The following is a 23678-nucleotide window of genomic DNA, read 5'->3' as shown; positions in this document are numbered from 1 at the left end:
AATGGGCAAGAAACAAATGGGGGAAAACATGGTTTAAAACAGTATCCTCCCTCCCCACCCCATTAATATGTGTTGATTTCATTTCCTGGGTGTGGGTGCTTGTCCATTTCAGATGCGTGACAGGTGCCCGTGTGTGTGTGTCTGCAGTTTGGGACTGTGGAAGCACGAGCTTACATAAGTGGTTAGGCAAGCTGGCGTGTGGACTTGTGTGGGATGGGTGCAGGTCTGCATATAAATCATGTTCCTGGGTTTCTGCGTGTGAAGCGCACACCGACGGGGACGAGAGCGCAGAGGATGGCGCTTTTAGATACTTCCAGTCTTCCGATGTTGTGATCGCAGGTAGGGCAGCTTTGCCTCTAAATCAGGCATTCATTAACTTTTTCTCTGAGCAAGCTCGCCCATTTGTGGTTTGGAAGAAAAGAAAGCGAGTCTCCCCGGTGAGGTGTGGAGGGCAGGGGCGGGTGGGGAGGTTTGTTGTTTGGGAACTGCGCTAGCAAAGGACGCCGTGGCTATTCGCTTGGAGAGGATGACAACTGAACTGGTTGCGTGAGGAGTGAAGAGACTGTGTTTACAGTCACCGGCAGGCTGCGTAAAAAAGTGGCCCAGTGAGACAGGGAAAGTGACCCAGAAAATTTAATTTTGTTCAGAATGAAAGCTGCTGTATTTCTTTATTTTTTTTTTTCTTCTTAATTTGACGGAGTAGTATTTTCCTTCTCTGTCGTTGAGACCAGTGGCATTTCTATGTTACAAACTGAAGATATTTGGGGTCTCGTCGGCTCGGAATTATCAATGCTTGGGAGGTGAGTTCTGATCAATACCTTTAACCAAAGAAAAACTGCAAAAATAATCGAGATTAGGTAAAACCTACCACTGGACCCTTTTCTCTCCAGAGAAAGTGAGAGATGGAAGAACTGGGCTTGTAAGTATCAAAATGGAGTTAGAGAATGAGCTACAAGTTTGTGTGTGTATGGTCTGTCAAAAAGTGTAAGACTGAAAGGGAACTGTTAGGTTTAATGTGTTGACAACACGGCTCTTATAGATCAATTTTCATAGGCAAATAGGTAATTACATGGAGTGGGAACTGGGACGTTGGTGGGAAACTTTCTGTAAGATGAATATTCTTTATTAATTTATTACTTTTTCAATGGGTGGGACTACTCTGTGAAGGAAAGTAGAGGGCTGAGGGACATTTGGTGAGACTCTTGAGAGAGAAATCTTTGTAAGCCAAATCTTGCATGCTAAATTAGAGAAAGCCAAGATGATAGATTCTGAGTTTTTTGATCCTGTACCATTGTTAAGCTAAATTGTCCTGTAAATATGATCTCAGGCACCATAAACTATGTATATGTAGAGAGAATCTATTCCCAATAACTCGGCCTTTTCTGAAAGAGTCTGTGAGTTCTAGAAAAGTCAGCTGTTGGGAGGTATTGTGATGAAGGAGAGAGGTCACCGGTGTTTCCTTTTATATATTTATTCTGGCAGATCTTAACTTTACTTATGATTTTCTTTAAGGAATTTCAGTTAACATTCAGTGAATTTATATTGCTGAGAGTTTCAGTAAAACAAGACTAGATTTTCTTTGAAGCAATAAATTCATCTTATCAAGTGAAACATTACGACAATGCTTTTGTGGCAGAAATGTTTATTTAAATGAGTCCATTTTAATTATTTATTTATTTTGGATTTGCAGAATAAGATCTCCAACATAGATGTTTTTGAAGTGAATAGACCTTTCTTGAGAAAGAAAAATAAATTTAAGGTTATTGTGGACAATGAAATTTGCCAGTAATTTTGGATGTCTCATTGTCTACAGGGACATCATTTTATGTGAAAGTAGGATCATTCCATTTCTTATGTCTCTCATCTTCTCCCATGCATTTTATCCCCAACTCCTAAGACTTTGCCAGGAATTGCTGAACATTCTGTTTTGTGCCAGGGGTTAAATATCAGGGGGACGGGAATAAGGAGCTGTGTGTCACATAAACGTTTTTCAAAAGGATGCTCTCAGAGATCTCAATACTGGGATTAATTTTTCCTTTAGCTTCGCAGTTAGCTTAATTCATAGTGTTCTGAACCTAGGAATGCATTTAACCTCTTCATTTTCAGTACCAGCTGGAAGGAATATATTTACCAAATTTCATCTTCATTGTAACATATGGCATGATATAAATAATTACTATACACACACTATCCTGCTGTATGGAAAGAACTAGAATTACAAAATAAACTTTCATGTTGAGTGATATGGATATAATATTTCAAAAAACAATTTTAACTTTTCCCCTGATTCCAAAAGTAATATTTAGCTATTGAAAACAATTCAGGAAAATACAAAGAAAAAAATAAAGGTTATCCATAATCTGCTATGGAGGGGGAGCCACTATTAACATATCTTTAACTGTATATTCTTCCAAATATTATTCTAGTCATTTATTTCTATCCAGCACCCCTCCCCCACAAATTTTCATAAAATGTAACTTGTAAATATAACTTGGAAATGTATTAAAGGCTTGGGACTGCTTGTTTACAGAATGATTTTGATCAGATGTTAGTTTTTCCTGGTGGTCCTTATTTTCAAAGAGAGTAGGTTCTTTCTTTTTCTGCTCTTCGAAAACCGGTGTTTGCACTTTGGGCTGGTAATGCTTGGGACTTCCTATCAGATTTAGGGATTAAAGCATCAGAAAAGAAGTAGAAAGGTCATTGGCCATTGTGGACGGGAGACCTGAGTTCTGGTTGCAGTTACTCCACCAACTTCTCCTGTGACCTCTGGGCCTCTGTTTCCCTGAAGGGCAAAAGGTACTTTTAGATTTAACTCAATAAGCTAATGACGTATTTGTTGCTTTGACATGAGAATGATACTTGAAGAGAGCTTGTTCAAACACAGAAACACCTGGGGGTCATCCCCAGAGTCTCTGATTCTTTCTGTCTGGAGTGGGGCCCGAGAATGTACATATCTGACAAGTCCCTGGATGATGCTGACTCTGTTGGTTGGTGACAGTGAAAACTAGAGGGTAATGTATTAGGGCTGTCTTAGAGGGACAGAACTAATAGTGTGTGTATATATATGTACATATGTATGACATATATACATATATATACATATATGCTATATATGAGATATAGCTCATATATATGCTATATATGAGATATATATGAGATATATGGCATATATATGTATATATCTCATATATATCTATAAAGGGGAGTTTATTAAGTATTAACTTACATGGTCACAAGGTCCCACAATAGGCTGTCTGTAAACTGAGGAGCAAGGAGAGCCAGTCCAAGTCCCAAAACTGAAGAAATTGGAGTCGGATGTTTGAGGGCAGGAAGCATTCAGCATGGGAGAAAGATGTAGGCTGGGAGGCTAGGCTCGGCCCTCCTTTTTGTGTTTTTCTGCCTGCTTTATATTCGCCAGAAGCTGATTAGATTACGCCCACCAGATTAAGGATGGATCTGCCTTCCGCAGCCCACTGACTCAAATGTTTAATCTCTTTTGGGCAATGCTCACACAGACACACCCAGGATCAATACTCTGTATCCCTCAATGCAATCAAGATAACACTCAGTATTAACCATCAAAAAGCCTACCCCTTGTCAACTTGAACCCATATACATCTCCTGAGATCATACATAATCTTCAAATAAAGACAATAGTGAGGTCATAATTGTGCATAACAAAATACAACTATCCTTCGTACAACCAGAAATGCACCAATCCCCAACACAAATACTATTGCATAAAGTTAACAATACTTAAGGCTGATATGAAGTCAATAAATCTTATGTCACATGATAAAGGAAAAGGAAATAAAATGAAGATATTTTCTTAGCACAAGTGTATACGTACACAAACATGTTTTTAACAAAAGAAGGAGGAAATACTCATGACAATTACAGTCTCTGTTTCTGCAACTGGTCACATGGTCGTAGCTGGTATTGATGACTACCTTCTACCCATTCAGTATTCCTTTTGCCTACAGCAAGCACCTCAGCAGATCGTGATTTTTTTCCCTAGTGGAGTGACCCAAACCTTCATTCCTGAAGGGTCTGGACCATTTGTAGTCCTGCCTGGATTGGGCTGTTGTAGTTTCCCGTTGACCTTAATCACAGGGCATGGTAATGCTGAGAGATGCCGTAATGGGTCTCCTGTGTTCCATATGTAGTCTTCCTTACCTCTGCTGTGGAGTAGTAGACTGATTTCATCTTGATAGTCTGGGTCAATCACCCTAGCCAACACTGTAACTCCCTTCTTAGCCTGTTGACTTAAAGGTAAGAGGATCCCAAACTGTCCAGGTGGCAATCTTAACTTCCAGTTTAATGAAATCATTGTTGTGTTTCCTGGTGACAGCATTCCTCCCTCTGGAACTAAGACCTCTAGGCCAGCAGAATGTAATGTCGAGGGAACAGGAAGCAAAAATTTTGCTAATTCAGTAGGGGTGATGGTGAGTGGTGCCTCTTCCACTTCCGCCCCTTCATTCTTGGACCTGTGAATCCTGGCTATAGAAGAAACAGTACCATATATTGGATGCTGATTCAGAGCATACATGGCCCTCTGGAGAAATTTGCCCCAGTCCTGCAAAGTATTGTCACCTAGCTGGCATTGTAATTGTGACTTCAAAAGGCCATTCCACCATTCTGTCAATCCAACTGCTTCAGGAAGATGGGGAACATGGTAAGACCAGTAAATTCCATGAGCATGAGCCCACTGCCTCACTTCTTTAGCCATGAAGTGAGTGCCTTGGTCAGAGGCAATGCTGCATGGAATACCATGATGGTGAATAAGGCATTCCGTGAGTCCACAGATGGTTGTCTTGGCAGAAGCATTGCATGCAGGATAGGCAAACCCATATCTGGAGTAAATGTCTATTCCAGTGAGGACAAACCTCTGCCCTTTCCATGATGGAAGAGGTCCAATATAATCAACCTGCCACCAGGTAGCTGGCTGATCACCCTGAGGAATAGTGCCATATTGGGGGCTCAGTGCTGGTCTCTGCTGCTGGCAGTTTGGGCCCTCAGCAGTGATAGCCAGGTCAGCCTTGGTGAGTGGAAGTCCATGTTGCTGAGCCCATGCGTAACCTCCATCCCTGCCACCATGGCCACTTTGTTCATGGGACTATTGGGTGATGACAGGGGTGGCTGGGGAAAGACGCTGAGTGAGTCCACAGAACAGATCATCCTATTCATCTGATTATTAAACTCCTCCTCCGCTGAGGTCACCCGTTGGTGAGCACTTACATGGGATACAAATAGCTTCACCGTTTTTGACCACTCAGAAAAGTCCATCCACATACCTCTTTCCGAAATTTCTTTGTCAGCAATTTTCCAATCATGCTTCTTCCAAGTCCCTGACCATCTAGCCAAGCCATTGACTACAGCCCATGAATTGGTATATAATCACATATTGGGCCATTTCTCCTTCCATGCAAAGTGCACAACCAGCTGCACTGCTCGAAGTTCTGCCCACTAGGAAGATTTCCCTTCACCTCTGTCCTTCAGGGATGTCCTAGAAAGGGGCTGTAGTGCTACAGCTGTCCACTTTCTGGTGGTGCCTGCATACCATGCGGAACCATCTGTGAATAGGCCCTAGTCTTCTCCTCCTCTGTCAACTGATCATAGGGAACTCCCCATTAGGCCATGGGTGCAGGCTGGGGGAGAGAAGGCAGGGTGGCAGGAGTGGAGACCATGGGCATTTGAGCCACTTCCTTGTGTAACTTACTTGTGCCTTCAGTACCTGCTTGAGCCAGATCAAGTATATACCACTTCTGTTTCATGATGGAATGCTGCTGTGCACAACCCACCAATGGCTAGATTGGTCAGAAAGCACCCAGTTCATAATAGGAAGTTCAGGTTGCGTGGTGACTTGATGACCCACAGTTAAACGTTCATTTTCCACCAAAGCCCAGTAACAGACCAAGAGCTGTATCTCAAAAGGAGAGTAGTTATCTGCAGAAGATGGCAGGGTCTTGCTACAAAGTCCTAGAGGGCTCCACTGTGATTCACCTATGGGGGCCTGCCAAAGTCTCCAGACAGCATCCCTATCTGCCACTGACATCTCAACCACCACTGGATCTGCTGGGTCATATAGCCCAAGTGGGAGAGCAGCTTGCACGGAAGCCTGGACCTGTTGCAGAGCCTTCTCCTGTTCTGGACCCCACTCAAAACTGGCAGCTTTTCGAGTCACTCAATAAATGGACCAGAGTAACACACCCAAATAAGGAATGTGGTGCCTCCAAAATCCAAATAGGCCCACTAAGCATTGTGCCTCTTTCTTGGTTGTAGGAGGGGCCAAATGCAGCAACTTATCCTTCACCTCAGAAGGAATATCTTAAAGGCCCCACACCACTGGACCCCTAGAAATTTTACTGGGGTAAGAGGTCCCTGAATTTTAGTTGGATTTATTTCTTAACCTCTGGCTTGCACATGTCCCACCAATAAGTCTAGTGTGTTTGCTACTTCTTGTTCTCTGAATCCAATCAGCATTACATCAGTGTAATGGACCAGAGTGATATCTTGCAGAAGTGAAAAGCGATCAAGGTCTCTCTGAATAAGATTATGACACAAAGCCAGAGAGTTGATATACCCCTGAGATAGGACAGTAAAGGTATATTGCTGGCCTTGCCAGCTGAAGGCAAATTGCTTCCAGTGGGCCTTATGGACAGGAATGGAGAAAAAGGCATTTGCCAAGTCCATGGCTATATACCAAGTACCAGGAGATGTGTTAATTTGCTCAAGCAATGAAACCACATCTGGTACAGTAGCTGCAATTGGAGTCACCACTTGGTTAAGCTTACAATAATCCACTGCCATTCTCCAAGATCCATCTGTCTTCTGCACAGGCCAAATGGGAGAGTTAAATGGGAACGTGGTGGGAATCACCATCCCTGCGTCTTTCAAGTCCTTGATGGTGGCACTAATCTCTGCAGTCCCTCTAGGCATGTGATATTGTTTTTGATTTACTGTTTTTCTAGGTAGAGGCATCTCTAATGGCTTCTATTTGGGCTTTTCCCCCATAATAGCCCTCACCCTACTAGTCAGAGAGCCAATGTGGGGGTTCTGCCAGCTGCTAAGTGTGCCTATGCCAATTATGCTTTCTGGCACTGGGTCAATGACCACAGGTTAAGTCCAGGGACCTACTATAAGTTGGACCTGAGCCAAAACTCCATTAATTATCTGACCTCCATAACCCCCTAGCTTAACTGGAGGACCACAATGATGTTTTGGGTTTCCTGGAATCAATGTAAGCTCAGAGCCAGTGTCCAGTAGTCCCTGAAATGTCTGATCATTTTCCTTTCCCCAGTGCACAGTTACCCTGGTAAAAGGCCAGAGGTCTCCTTGGGGAAGGATGAGACAAAGATCCACTTCATAAATTTTCGGTAATGTAGTGGGGTCCTTCCTCAAGGGGACCCAGCCATCCCTTTATCCAAAGGGTTCTGGGTCTATAAACTGGCTCAAGTCTGGAAATTGATTGAGGAGCCATGATTCTCTGTTTTTATAATTCAAATTAGTCTTTTGTCCACTCAACCTAGAAGTTTTCTGTTTGTATAATTGAAGTAGGGATGCAGTAGGCTTCCTATCAATTTCACTTCTAGGAACACCACGATTAGCCAATGCCAGAGCTCTACATGAGTCAGACTATTCTGATTGGCACTTTGCCTCTGCTGTCCATTATGGTAGCTATGCTCACCTTGCCTTTGATGGTTGAGTGCTGCCACTTGGCCCCTGCCACCTGGCCCCTGCCACCTCTGGATCCAATTATTCCAATTATATTTAAATTTTGTAGTTGAGTGACTGTGGTTCCCACCATTAGATCTGACATACAGAGAAGAACAATTACAGGGCTCTTCAAAGATGCAGATGCTGCCCTCCCAAGTCTATTTTGCAAGGCAGTCAAGAGTATGTCTTCTGGACCCTCCCAGCTGGGATGAGTAGGTCTAAAGGGACTAATCCACTCCACCACCCCAATCTCCCTAAGCCTTTGGATTTCTTCCTCTACATTAAGCCAAGGGAGATCAGGCATTTCCAGCTCACTCACAGTGGGCTGCCTTTAAGAGCTTGTGTCTGTTTTTCCAATATTTTGGCTCGTTCTCTACAGGAGATAAGACTCTCACTTAGGGTAATCTTAGCAGATTTGAAGCTCAGTATCTGCTTCTGAAGCCGGAAGACAGAAACCATGAGTTAATCATTTTCTTTAATCACTTTGTCCATTGAACTTAGGAGCAACCAACCAGCTTCATTGTGTTCCTTGGTTCTCCACATATGGTCAAATGTACTATGTAGAGAGTCACTAAACTCCTTGCCTCTCACGAGCAGTGAGTCAGGAGTCTCAAATGCATTTATTTTGCATAACTCTCTAAACAATTTCTGCCAAGGACTATCAGTATTTTCTATATCATTAGAAGTAGAGTCCTTAGCATTTTTGGGTCTAATCATATTAAGCAGCCAACTCCAGAAACCCCAAAACCAACGAAAGAACTCCATTCTTAATATTCTGTTCCTCTAGAACCACTCCTGGTACCAAAATCTGTATTAGGGCTCTCTTAGAGGGATATAACTAATAAGACATATATATCTTAGGGAGTTTATTAAGTATTAACTTACACAATCACAAGGTCCCACAATAGGCTGTCTGTAAGCTGAGGAGCAAGGAGAGCCAGTCCAGGTCCCAAAACTGCAGAACTTGGAGTCAGATGTTTGAGGGCAAGAAGGATCCAGCATGGGAGAAAGATGTAGGCTGGGAGGCTTGTCTCCTCTCTCCTTTTCATGTTTATCTGCCTGCTTTATATTTGCCGGAAGCTAATTAGATTGTGCCCACCAGATTAAGGGTGGATCTGCCTTCCCCAGCCCACTGACTCACATATTTAATCTCTTTTGGGCAACACCCACACAGACACACCCAGGATCAATACTCTGTATCCCTCAATGCAATCAAGTTAACACTCAGTCACACATCACAGTAAGCTCCTTACAGGCCAAAATGCCTGTTTGACTTTTCACAGGCTTTCACAGTAAGCTCCTTACAGGCCAAAAAGACTGTTTGACTTTTCTTTGCATCCATCCATCCAGTGCCCCAAAATATACCTGCCAATAGGTGTTCAGTAAGCATTGGCTGAATCAATATTACTTTTCTCTTATGGGGGAGTATGTTTCTGGAGTAGTCAAGACAAAAGAATAATCGTCCAGAATTTGGAAACATTAAGCCTGTAATAAGAGTTATAATCATTCATGGACCACACTACTTCAAACTGCAAAAAATGCAAAAATGCTTATAAGTAGGCAGTTAAAATGAACATTAAACCTAATGAGTTACATTAAATAACAACTGGGAATACCTGCTTGAGATGTTCCAAACCACAAAGCCTACCAAATACTTCACCGTTGCCTCTCTGAGGCCTGGAAGAGGCCATTTATTTTCTACCACATACACATATTTCAAAAAATGGGAGGTTCACTGTTAATTACCCCAATTACCAAGGCAACAGATAAAGCAAGCAATCTCCCCACTCCTCTCCTCATCCCCCATCCCTCCCACTAAGAAAAAAGGCAGAGCAATGCCCATTAGAGCCCTACCACCACTCTGTAAGATAGGTCTCAATTTCATGAATGAAGAAATTTAAAACTTTAGAGAAATAAATTAACCTGCATAAATCCACAAAGTGAAGTAGCATCAGAAGTAAGATGCAGGCCTCCTGATTCCAAAGGGCGGTGTTCTTCACCACTTCCCTCTGGTGACATTGAATGTGTATATTTGATAGCTAGGAGATTCTAACTGGCTGAAATACCCCAGTTAGAACTTTTGATTATCCTTATGTGGTTACCTTTTTTTATAGAAAATTTGTCTTTTCCTTCTACTTAGGTGTTAGTAACATAGGGTGGTACAAAGAACCACCGTTTTTATGTGTGGTAACTTCAAAAAAAGTATAAATATTTGGATATGAACAAAATAGATCCTTGTTCATTAATAGCTCAGGCTATGCAAATGAATTGTCTTAAAGGCTAGCTGTCTTGGCATTTGACAGTAATTTGATTAGATTATCAAAGAGAAAGCCACCTTTAGATCTGTCCATGGTAGAGTTCACTCATTCACTAGTATCTGCTTGACCCAAGAGCCTATTTTCTTGCACACATGGAAGCATGCATTCTACAAAGCCAGCTGAGGTGAGGTCCCCTGCATGGATGGGAACTGGTTGTGGCACTCTCTTGGAAATACCCCAGGCACCTGTGTTGCTCTCATGAAGACCTGGCTAGCCTGGAGCCCGGACAGAGAACTGCTATTATTTGCTCTTAAAGGAGCACAACAGGCATTTAAAAATCCTGTTAATTGTGTTTCTGAACGTTAGTTTTCTCATCTGTGAAAGAATAATTTAAAAAATACCCTTTGAGTATGTGTGACCACGAGGAGAATGCAGGACCCTGTATGAAGTACGGGGCATAGAAAGCACAGACACTTAAGAAGATGGGACTGTCACAACACAGTTCCTGTTTTCTAATAATTTTTAGAGTGAGTCTGTTGAGAAATCAGTATTTCAGGATAATGGTTCCTTTTTATTTTCTGTTCCTGAGGACTTGCTGTGTTAGTCCAGCATTTGAGGGGCTCCCAAGTCTCTGAGAATTCTGCTCCATAGTTCTCACATTGAGATTTGAGGAGGCTTGTAGAAAGCAAGTGGCCCAGACATCTGAGTGGGAGAAGGCAGCATGGGCAAGATATCTGTGGTAGCCAAAGATGCCTCTGTTTCCTGGAGGGGAAAGGCCATTAATCACCAGCAGGAAGAGAAGTGAAAAAGGAGACTGCTGCTGCATTGATAGGGCTTATGACAGATACATCGAGCAAGCCCATGTTTTATTTTTTTCTCTGCATCCTTGGGGTTTCTCACAGTGCTTGGCACATAGTAGGAGTTTGGTAAATGTTTGCTGAGTTATTGAGTTGCAGAGTGACAGCTGTGGGTAGGGGAGGAAGGATGGGCTAGTATTGGTAGGAATTCATGGACTAATGTGGGTATATGGATTGGTATGAGTGTGGATGCAAGCTACACATGGTTATAGCCCTCATTCTTATTGCTTGCTTGATTTTACCTGGCAAGATCTACTTCATATTCATGATATAGTGAGACTGTCATCCTAGTTTCTAGTTCTACATTAATGTTTGTCCATTCCATTGGGCTTTGGTCTGTTTGGCTTTTTTTTGGTTTTATAATTTATGTTTATAATTTTATCTCCACCTCCAGCACAAGACCAATACACATAGTAAATGCTTGATAAAAAATGGTTGCCTAAACGAAAACTTGCTCAGCCTACAAAATTATGGGTCTGTCGTATGGTTGTGGGCTGATCTTACAAAATAACCATCAGCATTGTTAAGCTTTTTGCAAATCAAAGTCCTTTAAGAGGTGTTAGGTGGTATTATGCTTGTTTTATAGATGGGGAACCGAGTGGAAACGAGGTTCAGTTACTTGCCCTAAGTCATTGAGGAACCAAGATTTAAACTCAGATCTTTTCTGACCCCATAGTCCTTGTGCTCTTTTATATAGCACAAGCTGGGGAATAAACACAGACCCTTACCTTGAGATCATTTCACTTGTATTGGGGAGATGATAGGAATAAATAGAAAATTGGCAATAACAGATGTTAAAAGATAGTTTAGGAAAAAATGCAGGGGATTTTGTAAGTCAGATTTGGTAGCAAACAGATGATGAAGACAGTAAGTACATTATAGTTTAGTTCAGAGACAGCATTTTATCAGATCTAGAAGAGACAGGCTTTGGGAAACAGAAATAAATTTTATAGGTGCAAAAAGGGATAATGGCAAAGTTTTCAAATGAAAGGTCTTGATAATACAGTCATGTTTCACTTAATGACCAGGATACATTCGGAGAGATGTATCATTAGGTGATTTTGTTGTTGTGTGAACACCCTAGAATGTACTTACACAACCTGGATGGTATAGCCTACTATACACCTAGGCCGTATGTTGTAGTGCTCCTAGGCTAAAACCTGTGCAGCATGTTACTGTACTGAATACTGTAGGCAATTGTAGCACAGTGGTATTTTGTACTTAATTATATCTAAACATGGGAAAGATACAGTAACAATATGGTGTTATAATCTCATGGGACCCCCTTCATATATGTGGTCCATCACTGACTCGTGGTGCATGACTGTAACTGGCTATTAAAACAATTGTTTGATTTCAGAGTAAGGGCTAATATGAACTCTTCATAGTTAAAGACATCTCAGACCACCCTAGCTAAAATAATAAACCCTGCCCCTTCTCATTGCTCTTCATTGTCTTAGTTGCCCTATTTTTGATCACAGCTTTATCAGCATGACATTGCATTATATGTATTTATATATTCTATCTCCCTCTGCTAGACTATACATTCCATACAAGCAGGGACTCTCTTATTTCCTGTTGTAGATTCAGCATCTATCACAGATTCTGATTCATACTAATTGTTTAAGAACTATTTGTGAAATGAAGGAAGGAAGAAAATGCATTTTGAAAATGAGTTGCAAACTCAAACACTCAAAAGACCAGTTAGGTAAAGAAAATGAGGGAAACAAGTGAGGTTTCTTCCGCAATAGTAACAAGTTGTAATCTTTGGAAATCAAAAGCATGTTTTGTTTGTACATTACACAAATAGAAAGTTTTTACTCCCAGAAAGAAATACATTTATATCTATTTTTCTTGAAATATGGGGTCCTCTGACTCGTTGTCAAGAGAGACCCGGATGCCAAATAACATTTCCTTTTCTCTAAAAGCAAAACAGCCATCCATGTGTGATGGTGAATGGCACCTGACCCTGGGGGCCTCAGGGTTGGGGTTGCATTAGGGACAGTGGAGACTGTGTTTAAGTGAGAAGTATGTGCTGCTCAGAAAGCCCTGTTGTCGCCAAGTTTTAATTCATTTAAAAATTATTAACTAATTTCAGTTAGAAAAATATTATGTATATCTACACTGCCTAATCCAAGAGAAACACCTTTCGAGCTGGCTGCATTTTGTGGTGTGACCTCTCTAGAAAAAAAGATAACTCTAAATAACATGTCCCATATATTTTCTCCTTAAACTTCTGTGGAAGTACTACAGTGTTTAGATTCCAAACCAAGCAGGAAGATGCCATTATATTATTTTGCTGACCATACATCTTAATACAAAGACTGATTCAGCAGCTGGTCAAAATAGAAAGGACGCATTCACGAAGAATAAATTTATTGATTACATTGTAGACTTTTTTTTTTTTTTTTTTTTTTTTAAAGGGAAGGCACTTTCGTTTTCAGGACAGCAGGTGGTTTAGGGCTTGGCTGTTGGTTTCTGCCGATAGCCAGGGGTATGTGACAGGAGGCAAAGTAGTAGAACTCTCCTGATCTGCATTCTTCCCATTTGCAGAATAGGGCTGAGAAATTGTGATTGCTTTGAGATGGTTACTGAAAGAGAGTGTGTACCTGGAAACAATCTCTGGTTTAGTCTACTATTAATGGGGTCGCGGGGGCGGGATGTTCCATACCTCAGGTCACAGCTGGTGTGGGGTCTCTGCTGCTCCTCCCCGCTCCTTGTCCTGCTGGTCCGTGTCAGACAGTGCATCTGTCTTCCTACCAAGGACCCGTTTCCAGATAATGATTAATCGGATATGGCTCCTGTGTTCAAGAAACTTAAAATTCTGAAGAAGGAAAACAAATGGAGAGATGGAATGTGGTAAGCAAGGCCTATATATGGAAAGTTAGGGAGAGATGACTTCCCACTGAGAGATTTCACTGAAGAGGCTAAGTAGATGAATTGAACCTTGGGGGAATGAGGGGTCTGGGGCCTGCAGAAATGGGGCCAGGGGACAGAGATGGCAAGAATGTGCTTGGGCATTTCAATGTAAACAAAAGTATTCAGGTGATCAAATGCAAAGAATGTGCAAAGAATACTTAATACTCCCCATACAGAGAGTGAGGTCCTTAAAAACCTGTCTGTCAGGAGGAGTCCATGTTGATGAACTTAAAACTTTAATGAAAACAAGGATAGGGGAAATCTAGGTTTAAGCAAAACTGTTCAGTAAGTATTTGTCATGTTTACTGAAAGTAAAATGAGAAAACAAAAGTAGATTATGAGTGACATTTTACTCACCTTATGTTGGTAAGAGCAGTGTGTCACAGTGAATTTCCAGTTACTTCTTGCTGTTTTGCCGGCTGTCACCCCCGCTTACAGTGAAATTGCTTACAGGTGGTTTTGCTTTATTACAGTCAGTGCACAATTCTCATGCACAAGGACACTCCTCCATGCCAGGCTCTGTATACAAGCGTTTAGTGCCTTTCAGTCAGAGAGGCTGACTGCTGACTCCTGGGTCTCCCTGTGGCTAAAGGGTAAAGTAGATAGATACATCTTGGGATAAACTTTATTTAACTTAGTTGACATGACTGACTAGGAAGTCCTCAGATACCTCACCCCCGTGCACAGGGTATTTAGTGTCATGCCAAAGCATATGCTGCCAATTCCAGGTTTTCATTTTTTGGCTTCCTTTAGCTTTCAAAACTTCTCTGCAAAAGCCACTTCCCCTGCCTGCCATCTGCCTTAAGACCCCCTCCCCCACTTAAAAAATATCTGTTTCTAATCCCAGAAGTCTTTTTTTGTTGTTTTCGAGACAGGGTCTCACTCCGTTGCCCAGGCTGGATTGCAGTGTGCAGTCTTGGCTCGCTGCAGCCTTGACCTCCCAGGCTCAAGTGATCCTCCCACCTCAGCCTCCCGAGTAGCTGGGACTACAGGCGTGTGCCACCACTCTGAGCTAATTTTGTATTTATTGTAGAGGCAGGGTTTCGTCACGTTGCCTAGACTGGCGCGAGATTCTTATATTTTCTAATTATTCTTAACAAGATGACCAATTGATTATCAAAAATGTATTTGGAAATAGGTATAAGTTGAACTTTGCTTGTTAGAAATTCTTGGTTGGAGGAGTTTTCTGTAGTTAAGATTACCATGTTATTGGGTATATAAAGATGAACAGCGACGGATAAAACTAGAAGTACAAGTTGGGGCCAGTGTGAGAAGGAACTTGAATGCCATATAATAGTGATGATAGTGATGGGGAGTCAGTCTTCTCTCTGATGCAGACTAAACAAAAAAATACAAATACGCCAACTGAACTGAAGCAAAATCCAAGTATCTCAAGCAAAAATAAATTTATCTGGCTGCATAATCAGAGAATTCAGGCCTAGCTGGATCCAGGGACTTAAATGACATTGTCAGCACTCTTACCTTGTCTTCTTGACTTCCTCCTTCTATGACACAAGAGAAAAAGAAGATGGTCACTAATATTTCTATCCTCACATCTTTTCAACAGTCACCTCACAGGGGAGGAATCTTCTTTCTTCCAGCGTCCTTATCTCAGTCTCAGGGAGGGACTTCGGTCCTGATTAGTCACATGTCTCCGTTGGTTGGATCTGTGTGTCCGATAGTGAGGCATATTCTGGCCAGGACAGTCCACAGTGGTAACAGACACAACCTCTGGCTCCTTCATCATCCCTGCAGTTATAACCCTGCCATGATGTCACTTTTTGCATCACTGTATGTGAGAGGGCTGCAATGCCACCTTGAGAACCCAATATGCTGCATCCTTCCTCCAGATCTGCATTTATTTGCACTATTCTTTTTCAAACATAAAATTCTACTGAAGTATAACATATTTATGTTATATGAAAAGTATTTATGTTATATGTAAAGTATTCAAATCATTGTTCAATAAATTTTCAAACAGTAAACACATCTATGTTATCTCTCTGAGATCGAGAAGGAGAATATTACCATTCTTCCAGAAACTACCTCATGGGTCCTCCCAGTAAGTACATATTTCTTTTTTCCCATTGGTAACCAGCTGATTTCCTTTCTCTCTCTCTCCTTCTCTTTTTTAAAGAGATGAGGTCTCGCTATGTTGCCCAGGATGGCCATGAACTCCTAGGCTTAAACAATCCTCCCACTTCAGCCTCCCAAGTAGCTACCACTAACCTGATTTCTAACACTGTAGCTTTCTCTTTTTTGAAACAAATGAAATAAGTATGTAATCATACATATATGCCTGTACTCTTTCTTTCTAGATCCTTATGCACAACATTGTTTGTGAAATTCATCTATGTTGCAGTGTGTAGCAGTAAACTATTTTTATTGCTGTGTAGTATTCTATTTTGTGATATTCCACAAACTATTCATCTTCTGTTGAGGGACGTTTGGGATATTTCTAGGTTAGACATATTATGAATAGCGCTGCTATGAATATTTTTGTATGTGTTTTGTGGCACACATATGAATGTATTTCTGTTTGGTATACACACCTGAGCCTGGATTGCTGGGTAATGGGGTGTGCATATGTTCAGCTTTATTCGATCCCTACAAAGGGTTTTCTTAAGTGGCTTTACCAACTTATATTCCTATCATCACTTCATGAGTGTTTCAGTTTCTTTATATCATTGGCAAGACTTGAGATTGTTAAATGTTTGAATTTTAGCCATTCTGGGGGGTGCGTAGTGGTGTCTTATGGCTTCAGTTTGCATTTTTCTGGTGACTGATGATGTGCCTTTTTAATTTTTTTGCCACTTTTGTTTGTCTTTTGCAGTGCCTGTTCAAGCTTATTGCCTATTTTTAAATTAGATTTTTAATCTTTTTCTTATTGAGTTATAGAAGTCTTCTTTTAAAAACAAATTTTTAATACAAATACTTTTACCTGTCATATGTATTTAAACTATCTTTTCCCAGCTCTAGTGGTTTGCCTTTTACTCTCTTTTGATGAATTGGAGATCTTACTTTGAATATAATCCAATTTATCAGTCTCTTCCTTTATGGTTATTGTTTCCTGTGCCTACTTAATAAATTGTTGCTTACCCTAAGGTTATGAAGCTACTCTATTTTAGTTTATAGAAGCTCTATTTTTTTTTTTTTTTTTTTTTTTTGCATTTTAGCCTTTATCTTTAGGTTGTAAAAGTCTACCTGTGGCTGATTGTTGTTTATGGTGTGAGAAAGGCATCCATATTTATTTTGTTTTACTTACGGACATCCAGTAAACCCAGCACCACTTATTGAAAAATCTCTTCATTTCTACTGCTCTGAAATGTCACCTTTGTTATCAGTCACATTTGTGGTCTGTCTCTGTGTTTTCTAGTCCATTCCATTTTTCTATTTTTCTAATATAATATTGATAACACACTGTCTTAATTACATGAGCTTTATAAGAGGTCTTGATATTCAGTAGTGTGCACCCTCTAGTTTGTTCTTATTTAAGAATGACTTCTAAAGAACAAAGCTGGAGGCATCACACTACCCAACTTCAAACTATACTACAAAGCGAGCATCACCAAAACAGCATGGTATTGGTACAAAAACAGACACATAGACCAATGGAACAGAATAGAGATCTCAGAAATAAGACTGCACATCTACAACCATCTGATCTTCCACAAACATGACAAAAATAAGCAATGGGGAAAGGATTCCAGTTTTAATAAATAGTGCTGGGAGAAATGGCTAGCTATATGCAGCAAATTGAAACTGGACCTCTTCCTTACACCTTATCCAAAGATTAACTCAAGATGGATTAAAGACATAAAGTGAAACCAAAAACTATAAAAACCCTAGAAGAAAATCTATGCAATACCATTCAGGACATAGGCATAGGCAAAGATTTCATGATGAAAACATCAAAAGCAATTGCAACAAAAGCAAAAATTTACAGATGGGATCTAATTAAAACAAAGAGCTTCTGCACAGCAAAACAAACTATCATCAGAGCGAACAGGCAGCCTACAGAATGGGAGATAATTTTTGCAACCTATCCATCTGACAAAGGTCTAATATCCAGAGTCTACAAGGATCTTAAACAAATTTACGAGCAAAAAACAACCCAATTAAAAAGAGTGGGCAAAAGACAAGAACAGACACTTCTCAAAAGAAGACATTTATGTGGCCAAAAACCATGAAAAAAAGCTTAACATCACTGATCATTAGAGAAATGCAAATCAAAACCACAGTTAGATACCATCTCACACCAGTCAGAATGGTGATTATTAAAAATTCAAGAAACAACATGCTGGTGAGGCTGCGGAGAGATAGAAATGCTTTTACATTGTTGGTGGGAGTATAAATTGGGTCAACCATTGTGGAAGACAGTGTGGTGATTCCTTAAGACCTAGAGGCGAATATCATTCGATTCAGCAATCCTATTACAGGGTATCAACCTAAAGGAATATAAATCATTCTATGATAAAGATACATGCATGTATATGTTCACTGCAGCACTTTTCATGATAGCAAATACATGGAATCAACCCAAATACTCATCGATAATAGACTGGATAAAGAAAATATGGTAATATACACCATAGAATACTATGCGGCCATAAAAAGGAATGAGATCATGTCCTTTGCAGGGACATGGATGGAACTGAAATCCATTGTCCCCAGCAAACTAATGCAGGAGCAGAAAACCAAACACTGCATGTTCTCACTCATAAGTGGGAACTGAACATTGAGAACCTGTGGACACAGGGAGGGGGAGGGGAACGACACCTGAGGACTGTTGGGGATGGGGGCGATGGGGAGAGGGAGAGCATCAGAAAAAATAGCTAATGCATGCTGGGCTTAATACTTAGGCAATGGGTTGGTAGGTGCAGCAAACCAGCATGGCACACGTTTACCTGTTTAACAAACCTGCACATCCTGCACATGTACCCCAGAACTTAACATAAAATATAATTAAAAAGAATAGCTTCATGATTTCTAACCATTTGATTACTGTATAAATTTTAAAATCATCTTTTGATGGAATTTTGATTGGGATTGCATTAAATCTCTAGCCTAAATTGGGAATAAATTAATGTTTTTACAGTGTTGACTATTTTAATCCATTAATGTGGAATATCCCTCCATTTATTTAGATCTGTCTCTCACTTCTGTCAGCAATTTTCTATCCCTCTATATTGTAAAATTATTGCACATCTTTTAAATATATATTCCTAGTATTTGACGCTATTATAAATGATACCTTTAAAAATATATCATTTCCTGATTGTTGCTGATATACAAAAAATACAATTGAGTTTTATATATTGACCTGTATTCATTGACTTTGCTAAAGTCACTGATTAATCCTAATAGTTCTGTGTATTAGGTTGGTGCAAAAGTAATTGCATTCATAAATTATTATGAATTTCCATGTACACAGTTAAATTACCTGTAAAAGAGTTTTTACTTTTTCCTTTCTAATTATTGCGACTTGTATTTGTTTTTCTTGCCGGTTGTATTGGCTAAGACCTCAAATATAATGGCGAATAGAAGTGGTGATAGTGAGCATTCTTGTCTAATTTCCAATCTCAGTGGGAAAGTTTTACTATTAAATATTATTAAATATTTCTGTAAGTGTTTTGCAAATACCATTTATCAGATCAAGCGAGTCCCCTTGCATTTAAAATTGGCTAAGAGTATTTTCATGAAGAGGTGTTGAATTTGATTAAATGCCTTAAAGCCATAATTACACAGAATAGCGGGCTCACCTCTATACTTCCTTTTTCTCTTGGATCATGATCCCATGTGTCCTCATTGCCTTGGGAGTTCTTCTCTTTATACCTTATCTGCCTTTCTCGTTGTTCTTGAGGGCTGGACTGTTACAAGTTAGATCATCATTGGAGGAATTGGTACTGTAAATTCAAATTGTACTATTTTTGTCTGCCATCTACATGGTATGAGTAAAACTGTAAAACCCCCAAGAACCTATTCAATTGTTATTTCTTTGATCTATATTGCTTTTGCTTGGTGAACTTTATGAAAAGATTTTCTTTTGTTAAATTTTGCTATCTTAAGAAGTGGAAAAGGCTACCATTGCTGCTGCCAATGGAGGCATTACGGAGTCATTGAAGAGGTGCACCTTATATTACATTTAAATGCCTCATTTTACATATAAACATACTGATTTTACATGTTCTTTTTTGAAAAAGAAAACAATGAAATCCTAAGGAATAAAACTGACATTCTTTAAAAAAGAAAAAGCCAATAGGAGTGCTTTTCTTCTTAGGTCCCCTGGGAACATGTCATCCTCTTCATCTCTTAGTCATCCACTTCTTGTGTATAAAAATTGGCAAAGCTTCTCTGTCACTCCCACTTCTTCTCTAGCAGTGATACAATCTTTCATGCGAAATAAGAGAATAATAAAATGTTATTTCTGCAGTCCCAATAGTCAGTAGTATTAGAAACTATAATCTTGGGACCCATACTTACAAAATATAAGTCCTCTCATGTGAGAAGAGAGGGAAGACCCAAGCTCTAAATGCTGACTCTTATTGCTAACCAGCGGGGTGACATTAGAATGCAACTTGACGCTCCCAGGCCTTAGTGCCGTCCTCTGAAAACCAAAGGCTTGGGCTTGTTCAAGGGATAGGAAAAATTATGATGTAAAAGGCTAAATAGTAAATATTTTGAATTCTGGGGCCCATACAGTCCCTGTTGCAACAACTCAACTCTGCTGTTGTGGCGTAAAAGTGATCATAGACAGTAAACAAATGGGCGTTTATTTCTAAAAGTGTATTTATGGAGACACTCAAATGTCATACAGTTTTCATGTGTCATAAAATATTGTTCTTTCCACTTTTTTTCAAGCATCTAAAAATGTAAAAACCATTCTTAGCAAACAGATCATATAAAAACAGGCAACAGGCTTAGATTTGTCCCATGGGCCCAGGTTTACCAGCCTTTGAGCCGGTTAATTGTCAAGGGCTATTCCAGAGCTCTGTGTTAGCTTTTGATATGCTAGCCTTTTAAAAAAGATGTTTTTTGTCCTATGAACATAATTCAAAGGGTCTATTTCTTTCTTTTAGACCAATTATGAATAAGAAAAATACGGTATGTTGTTTTTACCTTTATTCCTTCATCAATGCTTGTTCTTTCTTTTTATAGAGCCACGTTTCTGACCTGTATAATTTTCCTTTGCCTGAAGAACTTCTTTTTGCATTTCTTGCATAGCAGGTTTGCTGGTGATAAATTTCCTCAGTTTTTGCTTGTCTGTGAAAGTCTTTATTTTTTCTCCACTTTTGAAGGATAATTGCGCTAGATGTAGAATTCTAAGTGGGCGTTTTTTTTTTTTTCCTTCTCTTCAACATTTTAAGAATTTCACTCCACGTTCTTGCTTGCATGGATTCTGTAATTCTTATCCTTGTTCTTCTATAGGTAAGGATCTGGCTTCTTTTAAGATTTCCTCTTTGTCTTTGGTTTTCTGCAGTTTGAATATGATATTCCTAGGCATAGTTTTTGTTTTTTTGGGTGTTTGTCCTGATTGGTGTGTTCTGACTTTTCTGGATCTGTGGTTTATTGTATGTCATTAATTTTGGAAAGTTCTCTGTCATTATTCCTTCTAATATTTATTCTCCTTTCTTTTTTCTCTTCTTGGGATTCTGATTACATTTATGTTACAGCTTTTGATATTGTTCTAGAGTTCCTGAATATTTTCCTCTGTTTTTTTTTCTCCCTTAATTCTTTCTCTTTTTAGTTTGGAAATTCATGATTGACCTTCAAGCTCATGGATTCTTTTAAAAAACTTTTTAATTTTTTAATTTTTGTGGGTACATAGTAGGCGTGTATACTTATGGGGTACATGAGATGTTTTGATACAGGTATGCAATGCATAGTAATCACATCATGGAGAATGGGGTATCCATCCCCTCAAGCATTTATCCTTTGTGTTACAATCCAGTTACACTCTTTTAGTTATTTTAAAATGTACAATTAAGTTGTTATTGACATTAGTTCCCCTCTTGTCCTATCAAATGGTAGTTCTTACTCTTTTTGGCCATTTGAGTCAGCTGATGAGCCCATGGAAAACCTTCTTCAATTGTTACAGTGTTTTTGATTTTTAGCATTTCCTTTTCAAAGGAGTTTTTAAACAGTGTTTCTGTCTCTCTGATTTCATTACCATTTACTTTCTCCATTAGAATCCTTAACATTTTTCATCGTAGTTATTTTAAATTTCCTGTCTGTTAATGACACAGATAATTCCAACATCCGTGACATATCTGAGTCTGATTCTGATGATTGCTTGTCTCTTCAGAATGTGTTTTTCTTGCCTTTCATCATGTCTTGTAATTTTTTGTTGAAAGCCAGACATGATGTATTGGGTCATAGGAACTGAGGTAGGTAGGCACTTAGTGTGAGGTTTTACTTAATCTGGCTAGGTGTTGGGCTGTGTTTAGTGTTTGCTGAGCTGTAGGTACTAGAGGCTTCAAATCCCCCGCAAGGGTCCTTGTTTTTGTCTCCTCTCTTGACTTTAGGTTTCCCCAACTACTGTTCCTCAGGGACACTGTGTCTTGGAAGTCTTTTATTTGTAATCCACTGTTATACCTGAGCCCGGTTGGTGTGGTGGTAGGGTGTACGTGAGCAGTAATGTTCTATTAACCATCTAATTAAGAGCAAAGATGGAAGAACTTCCCTTTGGTACAGGGTAATGTTACAGGAAAGGGGTCCCAATCCAGACCCCAAGAGAGGGTTCTTGGATCTCACACAAGAAAGAATTCAGGGCAAGTCCACAGAGTAAACTGAAAGCAAGTTTATTAAGAAAGTAGAGGAATGAAAGAATGGCTACTCCATAGATAGAGCAGCACTGAGGGCTTCTGGTTGCCCGTTTTTATGACTGTTTCTTGATCATATGCTAAACAAGGTTGGATTATTCTTGACTCCCCTTTTTAGGCCATATAGGGTAACTTCCCGACATTGCCATGGCATTTATAAACTGTCATGGCGCTAGTGGGAGTGTAGCAGTGAGGACAACCAGAGGTCACTCTCGTCACCATCTTGGTTTTGGTGGGTTTCAGCCAGCTTCTCTACTACAGCCTGTTTTATTAGCAATGTCTTTATGACCTGTATCTTGTGCTGACCTCCTATCTCATCCTGTGACGTAGAGTGCTTAACTGTCTGGGGATGCAGCCCAGTAGGTCTCAGCCTCATTTTACCCAGCCCCTATTCAAGATGGAGTTGCTCTGGTTCAAATTCCTCTGACAGCAAAACTTTTCCCCAGAAGAGAAAGGAAGATGGAGAACATGGTGGCTTCAATGAGGGCGTCTAAAGATGAGGGACTTGCCTTCTGCTAGCTTTCATTTCTTCCATGAATTTTGAAATGAGCTCATCAGCTAAGACTATGTGTTAAATATGAACTGGGAAAAGATATGACAGCCGTTTCAGAAAGGGAGAAACAAGCTTGGTAGGAAAACATTTTGGGTTTGGCAGGCAGTGTTGACTCTTCATTTAATGTTTGTGGTCATGAATTTAATGCAGCTAGTCAGCCTGATTGTGTGACTTCCTCTCCACCCCAAAGTGTTTGTCGGTTTGGATGGGAGCTTGGGGTTGATGGATAGTTGGGTTCCATCAGTGCTGGAGTTTTGCAAGGATAGTATGACACAGAAAGGGGGTGTATTAGAGTTCCCTAGAGGGACAGAACTAATACTATATATATAGTATATATATAAAATAGAATATATGTATTCTTATATATTATATGAATATATACAATAGAATTATATATAATAGAATATATAATAGTGTGTGTGTATATATTGGAGTTTATTAAGTATTAACTTACATGATCACAGGGTCCCACAATAGGCTGTCTGCAAGTTTGAGGAGCAAGGAGAGCCAGTCCGAGTCTCAAAACTGAAGAACTTGGAGTCCGATGTTCAAG

General features: G+C 39.9%; 1 protein-coding gene and 1 long non-coding RNA gene across 22 annotated transcripts in view; one reads left to right on the top strand and one right to left on the bottom strand.

Moving 5' to 3' along the window:
• The window catches only part of LOC105494330 (regulator of G protein signaling 6), a 626815-nt gene that overhangs the window by 1534 nt on the left and 601603 nt on the right, over positions 1-23678 (top strand). For 2 of the 21 annotated variants that reach the window (XR_011625760.1, XM_071099936.1), the window contains exon 1: positions 55-339. The exons of 11 other annotated variants lie outside the window; for them this stretch is intronic. The gene's annotated coding sequence lies outside the window, so the exon portion shown is untranslated. Of the gene's footprint in view, positions 1-38; positions 340-509; positions 801-23678 lie in introns of those variants that run through there. 8 more of the 21 variants (XM_071099916.1, XM_071099920.1, XM_071099927.1 and 5 more) reach the window with 8 other exon arrangements.
• LOC112428962 (uncharacterized) lies at positions 13522-19646 on the bottom strand. The gene is made up of 3 exons (XR_003021044.2): positions 19513-19646; positions 14108-14336; positions 13522-13655 (listed from the first exon to the last, which is right to left on the bottom strand). It is a non-coding gene; the product is annotated as an uncharacterized lncRNA (long non-coding RNA).

This window comes from Macaca nemestrina, chromosome 7 (assembly GCF_043159975.1).
Source record: "Macaca nemestrina isolate mMacNem1 chromosome 7, mMacNem.hap1, whole genome shotgun sequence".
Taxonomy (NCBI): Eukaryota; Metazoa; Chordata; class Mammalia; order Primates; family Cercopithecidae; genus Macaca; species Macaca nemestrina.
This window is presented reverse-complemented; position numbering and strand designations above follow the sequence as displayed.